The sequence below is a fragment of the Ranitomeya imitator genome, chromosome 5 (assembly GCF_032444005.1).
Source record: "Ranitomeya imitator isolate aRanImi1 chromosome 5, aRanImi1.pri, whole genome shotgun sequence".
Classification (NCBI taxonomy): Eukaryota; Metazoa; Chordata; class Amphibia; order Anura; family Dendrobatidae; genus Ranitomeya; species Ranitomeya imitator.
In genome coordinates this window covers 286,930,195-286,939,214 of record NC_091286.1, presented here as the reverse complement: position 1 = coordinate 286,939,214, position 9,020 = coordinate 286,930,195, and the positions used below count along the sequence as shown (strand labels likewise).

Sequence of the window (9,020 nt, the reverse complement as noted above, 5' to 3'; positions counted from 1 at the left end):
TGCCATTCGGGCCTCTAAGGAGAGAATGAGGTCCTCCGCCAATGCTCATCGGCGCCCCGCTCCGACCTTTGCTCCTGGCGACTTGGTGTGGCTCTCCGCCCGTAACATCAGGCTGCGAGTTGAGTCCACTAAATTTGCTCCTCGCTACTTGGGTCCGTTCAAGGTCCTCGAGCAGGTTAATCCTGTGGTCTATCGTTTGGCCCTTCCGCCACGCCTTGGTATCACCAACACCTTTCATGTGTCCCTCTTGAAACCTGTGTATATGTCCCGGTTTTCCGAGTCATCTGCTGGGACATCGGGTTCATCTACAGACGATTATGAGGTGAACACCATTTAGGGGTGCAAGGTGGTACGTGGCCAAAAATTTTATTTGGTGGACTGGAAGGGTTATGGCCCCGAGGACAGGTCCTGGGAGCCTGTTGAGCACATTCGGGCCCCGCAGCTCATTGCTGCCTTCGAACGTGGCGAGGCTCAAGGAGGGGGGGGCCTTAGGAGGGGGGATGATGTTAGGAGTCGAGTTTCCTCTGCTGCACTGGGGGAATCTCGATCCGTCTCTGCTGCGGTCTCCCATTCTTCTCCAGCGTGGAGTCTGCTCAGCAGGGACGTCGAGCCCAGCGTCTCGCTCAGTCTGACTCTGTGCGTAGAGTTACTGCTGCTTTTCCTGCTTCTGCCATTGAAGCCAGTGCTGGGCAGCGGCGAGTGGACGTTTCTGGATCTAAGTCCTGCTTTTCTCTGTCTGAGCATGCCCAGGGCAGGATCTCCTGTTGGAGATCGAGGGTCACATGCTCAGGTATTGCAGCACATCCCATTGGTCCTCTTGGCAGGTCCTGAAAGGGCAAAACTTCTGGAGCTGCTTCCTGTGCTGCTACTATATAAACTGCGCATGACCGCACGGCCATGCGCTAGTATTGTCTTGTAAATATGTGTGTGTGTTGTGAGTGATAGTTGCTCTTTAAATAATCCTCCCTATTGAATGTCTGTTCGCGGAAGGTGTATGTTTGCTGTCTAGCGCCCGACTTATCCAACAGCACGAAACACACATTACAGCTACTAGTTGCTGTGTCCGCCAGTACGGCGCCGTGCGCTTGCTCTGCGCTTTCCTGACCCAAGCCTGGGTGGTTAGTGGCTTCAGTCAGTGCGGCACCGCACGCACTCTTGTGCCTTTATATTATTATTTTTGTTCCTCTTACACACCCAGTTGCGGTGTTGTGCCAGCAAGTGTCTAATCGGACTTCAATCCTGTGTAGGGGTTGAGTCCGCTGACTTCTTGCTTGCGCTTTATGTGCGGTACTGCGGTCCTGTGACGCAACAAGATCGCTTCCTTCACGCAGGGTGAAGTTAACCCATGTGTGTATACTTAGTACCGCCATATAGTCCGTCTTACTAGCAGCAGGGTGCTGCACGGTGGACCTCGGACTGCGAACGCACCTAGTTTCTTATTATCTATACTTGGTGCGTTCCACCGGTCCTTAACAACGAGTGCAGTGATCATAAATTTTACTTACACCACATATATAGCATCCCACGTTTGGCATTTCTGAAGCGATGAGAGCCCGCATAACTTGTATGTCTCCACACTTGGGTGTATGTCTCCAGAAGCATGGGCTGGGCATAACGTACTGGTGACAGCAGGGGAACTGGTCGCTACAATGTACTGGTCACTCGGCAACATTCATTGCTACTTGTTTCTAGAAAATACCCATGTAGTCAAAATCGGCACTACACCTGTAGATAGATTCCCAAAAGGGTATAATTTCCAAAATTGGGCCACTTGAGGGGGATTCTTCTTTTTAGCAATTTGGGGCATTGTATATGGAGTCCTCAAACTATTCTAGGAAAATACATGCTCCAAGAAGCAAAGAGTGCTACATTCTTCCCAAGTCTTTCCATATGGCTAAGTAGTACTGTACAGCCACATATTGGGTATTACCATGTTCAGTAGAAATTGTGGGACAAATTATAGTGCCATTTTTACCCATTTATTGTGTGAAAAAGTAAAATCTGGGGCTAAAACAAAATTTTGGTGGCAAAAATGTCATTTTTGTTCACTGCTCAATGGTATTAAAATTCTGTGACACACCTGTGGTTTCATTATGATCACTGTTGATCATAAGATGAATGAATTAGATGAATTCATTGATAGGTGAAGTTTGCAAATTGTGGTCACTTACGGGGGGTTCTGCTGTTCTGGAACCTCATGGGCTCTACCAGTGAGTCATGAAACCTGCAAACCATAACAGTAAAATCTGGCGCGCCTTATCTTCTGAGCTTTGCTTTGTGCGGGATAAATATTTCCCAATTACATGTAGGGTATTGGCACACTCAGAAAAAAGTGGACCTCAGTTTGTTTTAGAAAAAAATCACATTATCCCTTTGAAAAATTAAAAACTTTGGTCTAAAACAACATTTTAGTGGTGAAAATGTAATTATAAAATTATGTGGGGCACATCTGGTGTCATTATGATCTCTGCACCCCTAGATGAGAAGTGTAGTTTGTAAAATGAGTTCACATAAAGGGGGATTCTGTTGTTATGGCACCTCAGGTGCTCTGTGAAAGTGACCTGGCACCCTCAAACCATTCCAACAAAATCTGAACACCAGAATGGTGCCTCTTCCCTTCTGAGCTTTGCATTGTGTCTTAGAAGTAGTATTCTTTCACATATGGAGTATCGGCATACTCAGGAAAAATTGTACAACAAATTGTATGGTGAAATTTCTCCTGTTACCCTTATGAAAATGCAAAATTTGGGGCTAAAATTACATTTTTGCAATTTTTGGGGCTGAAATATATTTGTGGGGAAAATTTGATTTGTTTTATTTTTACGGCTCAACGTTATAAACTTCTGTGAAACACCTGAGGGTTCAATGTGCTCACCACATATCTAGATCAGTTCCCAGAAGGGTCTAGTTTCCAAAATGGTGTCACTTGTGGGGGATATTCACTGTTTAGACACATCAGAGGCTCTCCTAGCGTGACATGGCATCTGTCAATTGTTTCAGCAAATTATACATTTAAAAAATCAAATGTCGCTTCATCCCTTCCAAGCTCTGCCGTGAACCCAAACAGTGGTTTTCTCCCTCATATGGGCTATTGGCATGCTCAGGAGAAATTCTAAAAAAAAATTTGGGGTCCATGTAATCCTGTTACCCTTGGCAAAATGAAAAAAATTGTATGTGAAGGAAATTTTTGGTGAAAAAAAGTTAAATATTCATTTTTTTTCCACATTCCAAAAATTTCTGTGAAACATTTGAAAGCTTAATAAACTTCTTGAATGTGGTTTTGAGTACCTTGAGAGGTGAAGGTTTTTAGAATGGTGATACTTTTGAGTATCTTCTATCATATAGACTAGCGATGAGCGAGCACTAAAATGCTCGGGTGCTCGTTGCTCGGGTCGAGCAAATTGGAATGCTCGGGTGTTGGATCCTAGCAAGAAGCCCAATGTAAATTTATGGGAAACCAGAGCATTTGTGCCATGAGCCCCCAAGGGGTCCCTTCGGAAATCGAAGGGAACAGTACTCAAATGACATGGGAACATCATGGGGAAGACCCTTGGAAGCATTTCTGACTCCCAGGTCACTGCTGTGAACAATGTTGTCAGAGTTTTACACCATTTTTCCAGGCACACAATAAAACATTCCAAAAACGAAACCAAAATTGATATTCTGGGTAATATGTTAAGGTACAACCTTTGCAGGGTAATGATTTGTATGTAAGGCAAAATAAATAACCTGAAGCAAAAGTGTTCGTCCACTACTTAGGCTATGTTCACACGTAGCGTTTTTGATGCGTTTTTCAACTTTAGCATTGTTTTCAACCAAGACAGATGCATTTACTGGGAAATGTAATTTTAACATTTTACAACATTAGCTGGCCATGTGGTGTGTGACTCATAATCAGACACATCCTGTTTCATTTATGAAGGAGGGACTGCTAAAAGAGGAAGGCCATCAGGCGGACTTTAATATTCATAAAGGGACAGCAGTTGGTCCTCACTATTCTTAGAGAGCCAGTAGCTGGCTATGCTTTGTTATTCCCATTATTAAACAGTATGTCTCCTATACTGTTAATGCCTATGAATTGAATGCTAGGCCTGCCCCAAACTTGGATGCACCCCAATAGCCCATCGAACAGATGTCCTGGATGGCCACATAAAACCAAAGTTCACATTCTTATTTATTTGTTACTGCCATACTATTAGCCTATGCATTGAGTGTAAGGCCTGCCCTGCCTCAAAGTTACACACACCCCAATAACCCTTTGAACCAACATACTAGATGGCCACATGAAACCAAAGTTCCCATTATCATGCTTTTTTTACTACCAGAAAGTTTGCGCATGAAGTGAATGCAAAGCCTGCGCCAAAGTTTAATGCACCCTAAAAACCCTTTGAAGCAACGTACTGGATGGCCACATGAAACCAAAGTTCCCATTTTTATTAATTTGCTACTGCCATACTGTTAGCCTATGCGTTGAATGCAAGGCCTGCCCTGCCCCAAAGTTACATACACCCCAATAACCCTTTGAACCAACTTACTCGATGGCCACATGAAACCAAATTTCCTATAGTGTTTGCCCATGAAGTTAATGGAAGACCTTCTCCAAACTTGGATGCACCCCAATATCCTTTGGAAGAGACGTTGAGGATGACCTCCAATATCGTGGCTGTTGCATCACGGAACACGTTCACCCTAGTGACCTAGTGGTGGTGTCTGAGGAGACGTGGAGGATGGTCTCCTAAAAATATTTTCCCAATTTAAGGGTGCGGGTCTCCTATACTTGTAATGCCCATACAATAAGTGCATGGGTTGACAAACATTTCCCCCTTGGGGGTACACATCAACATACTGTGTAAACATTTTTTTTACGGGCATAAACACCTTTGAAAACAATAATGTGGTTTCCTACACAGTTGCTGCTGGAAAGGTGCAGGTTTGTAGCAGAAATATGGTGGATGTGTCATTGGATGAAAGGATCAGGAAAATGGGCATGGTGACAGCGGGAATAGGAACGTACATGATTAATAACAGGGTGGCTATGGGAGGTATGAGATCCAGGATCCAGCATACAATGATTAGTCGTTTACCCAACACTAATTACCAGAATGCATTTGATGCCGTCAGATAGGTGTAACAAATGCGTGTCTGAAACTAGGCATAAAAGATGACCGTGAGAAATTGGTTGACAAAAACAGACGTTTCTGTCTAAAGGGTAAAGTGCAAGATGCTCGTGAAATGCTGAATTCTAGAAAGCAGCAGATCAGTGTTGGTGGAAAACCAAGCAAACTAATAGATGCTCGTGAAAAACTAAGTTTCAAGAGGAGTGTACCTGCCGTAACTATCAACTCACCCATGGCACAAGGTTCTTCATCTTCGCCCATAAATATTACCAAGACCATCCAAATTTCACAGCCAAAAGCTATTCCTTCTGGTATAACAAACACCGTTAAAGGAATGTGAATAAATGTTGTTAACCATGAACCTGGGAAACCACAGATTTCCTCTTTACAAGATATGGACGATGACTGTATTAATGACGACTTGGAATTTTCCCACATCCCCACCAAGAAGGTGAAGATCACATCTGCCAACACTGTGCAAAAAAGGCCACGAATGTCTGGAAATTCACTTTTGGGCAAACTTTACCCCTTACAAAAGTGATACAGAATGATGCATACACAGCTCCCAAGTCTACTCAGAACGAGACTTTGCCACCTTTATTGCACACAAAGGCTCTAACCAACGTGTCACGGACACTTGTCACAAAAGAGGCCAATTCTTCTGTAGGGCCAACTCCAAAAGAGTCTTTAGCACTTTAGAAGTATGACCATTAATAATTTGCATCCAAGAGTCACAGAGGAAGATATCGTGGAGGTATTCTGTGTATGCGGTGCCTTGAAGCGTGCCTGCTTGTTGAGTTCTGGAGTTGCAGTGGTTGTGTTTGTAAGAAAGGAAGATGCAGTTCGTGCCTACAGAAATACAACAACAGATATCTAGATGGACAACCAATGAAATGCAATCTTCATTTGAATGCTAGTGTGATAATATCAGACTAGCCAATCTTTCTAAGATTAAGTGAAATCCCATCAAAGAATGAAGGTGAATCTTGAAGAAACACAACCTCCTCCTCCTCCAGTGTTGCTTCAAATTCTCCAGCTGAAGTTGATCCTGATATTTTTGCTTAAAAGCCCTGTTTAAATCCTCAGGGTCATCAGCAGTCATCTAGCCAACTGCACTTAAGATGAAGCTCTGATGAGACCAATTTGGAGACTGTAATACGAGAGGTTTCCAAATCACATATGGGCCCAGAGACTCCATAAAAAGACCCTTCATTTTGCTTCTTGGGTTTTGTTTAGCACTGATCACCAGCAGGTAGTTGATGTTTGATGCAGTCTGGTATCAGACATTGGACAATCAATCCTGTTCCCAGCATTGTAGTACAGTTCACCTTCGTTGTGGGGCAGTTGCATTATTGCATCAAGAATTTCCATTTTCCGCTTGCTCTAGCATTCTGATACAGCATGATTATGGTTCTACTGTTATGTCAAGGGAGGCTAAATGTTGAATAACTTGTTTAAATGTCTTCAATCATCTGTTTCTACTTAAAAGATAATCTTTGTTGTTTTGCAGTTTTAACCCCTTCATGACCCAGCCTATTTTGACCTTAATGACTTGGCCGTTTTTTGCAATTTTGACCAGTGTCCCTTTATGAGGTAATAACTCGGGAACGCTTCAACGGATCCAAGCGGTTCTGAGAGTATTTTTTCATGACATATTGGGCTTCATGTTAGTGGTAAATTTAGGTCAATAAATTCTGCGTTTATTTGTGATAAAAACGGAAATTTGGCGAAAATTTTGAAAATTTCACAATTTTCACATTTTGAATTTTTATTCTGTTAAACCAGAGAGATATGTGACACAAAATAGTTAATAAATAACATTTCCCACATGTCTACTTTACATCAGCACCATTTTGGAAACAAATTTTTTTTTTTGCTAGGAAGTTATAAGGGTTAAAATTTGACCAGCGATTTCTCATTTTTACAACGAAATTTACAAAACCATTTTTTTTAGGGACCACCTCATATTTGAAGTCAGTTTGAGGGATCTATATGGGTGAAAATACCCAAAAAAGTGACACCATTCTAAAAACTGCACCCCTCAAGGTGCTCAAAACCACATTCAAGAAGTTTATTAACCCTTCAGGTGCTTCACAGCAGCAGAAGCAACATGGAAGGAACAAATGAACATTTAACTTTTTAGTCACAAAAATGATCTTTTAGCAACAATTTTTTTATTTTCCCAATGGTAAAAGGAGAAACTGAACAACGACAGTTGTTGTCCAATTTGTCTTGAGTACGCTGATACCTCATATGTGGGGGTAAACTACTGTTTGGGCGCACGGCAGGGCTTGGAAGGGAAGGAGCGCCATTTGACTTTTTGAATGAAAAATTTGCTCCACTCTTTAGCGGACGCCATGTCACGTTTGGAGAGCCCCCGTGTGCCTAAAAATTGGAGCTCCCCCGCAAGTGACCCCATTTTGGAAACTAGACGCCCCAAGGAACTTATCTAGATGCATAGTGAGCACTTTAAACCCCCAGGTGCTTCACAAATTGATCCGTAAAAATGAAAAAGTACTTTTTTTTCACAAAAAAATTATTTTAGCCTAAATTTTTTCATTTTCACATGGGCAATAGGATAAAGTGGATCCTAAAATGTGTTGGGCAATTTCTCCTGAGTACAGCGATACCTCACATGTGGGGGTAAACCACTGTTTGGGCACATGGTAAGGCTCGGAAGGGAAGGAGCGCCATTTGACTTTTTGAATGAAAAATTATCTCCATCGTTAGCGGACCCCATGTCGCGTTTGGAGAGCCCCTGTGTGCCTAAACATTGGAGCTCCTCCACAAGTGACCCTATTTTGGAAACTGGACACCCCATGGAACTTATCTAGATGCCTATTAAGCACTTTAAACCCTCAGGTGCTTCACAAATTGATCCGTAAAAATGAAAAAGTACTTTTTTTTCACAAAAAAATTATTTTCACCTCAATTTTTTCATTTGCACATGGGCAATAGGATAAAATGGATCGGGGGGTGGATCAGAGTTCAGGGGGTTTGGATCGGAGCACGGGGGGGATTGGAGCATGAGGGGAGCGGACAAGAGCACAGGGGGAGCGGAGCACAGGACAGAGGGGAGCGGGGCAGTGTGCAGGACTGATTGGTGGCTTGGGGGGGAGATTGGTGGGGTGGGGGGGCACATCAGTGTTTCCAGCCATGGCCGATGATATTGCAGCATCAGCCATGGCTGGATTGTAATATTTCACCAGTTATAATAGGTGAAATATTACAAATCGCTCTGATTGGCTGTTGAAAGTGAAACTGCCAATCAGAGTGATCGTAGCCATGGGGGGTGAAGCCACCCCCCTGGTCTGTAGTACCACTCCCCCTGTCCCTGCAGATCAGGTGAAATTGGAATTAACCCTTTCACCCGATCTGCAGGGACACGATCTTTCCATGATGCCACATAGGCGTCAAAGGTCGGGAAGGGGTTAATATCTGGATTCCTACAAATGGATATGAAGACCTGCATACTCCAGTAAATGGGGGGGAATTGCTAAGTGTCCAACGACTGTGTTCTAGACAAATAAAGTTTATATGCCTAACTAATAGTTCACACTATGAAAATATCATTCAGAACTCTACTCAATACTTATTGCCCTCCAGCTGAAACATGTTGTGATATCTGTGATCTCAATGCAGAGAAATGCTGAAGGGAAATAGATCATGTTGACAGTGATCTAAATACTGAGATGTGTACAGAGGAATGCTGGGAGGAAACAGATTGTGGTTTTCTCTCAACTTCATCTGCATTTACAAATTTGTATTTAATGCTAGTAATACAAAAAAAAATCTCTAGTGTAGGCAGGGTGCAGTGCCATATCACTACAATCTATTTGCTCTTCCTGTACAACCCTATAATTTTTTAGACTGATATTTATTTGGACTTCTCATTGGAGGGGG

At 42.9% G+C, this 9,020-nt stretch overlaps 1 pseudogene; it reads left to right on the top strand.

Annotated features, from left to right (window-relative positions):
- Positions 1-4,945: 4,945 nt before the first annotated feature.
- LOC138680676 (polymerase delta-interacting protein 3 pseudogene) lies at positions 4,946-6,250 on the top strand (annotated as a pseudogene).
- Positions 6,251-9,020: the final 2,770 nt, after the last annotated feature.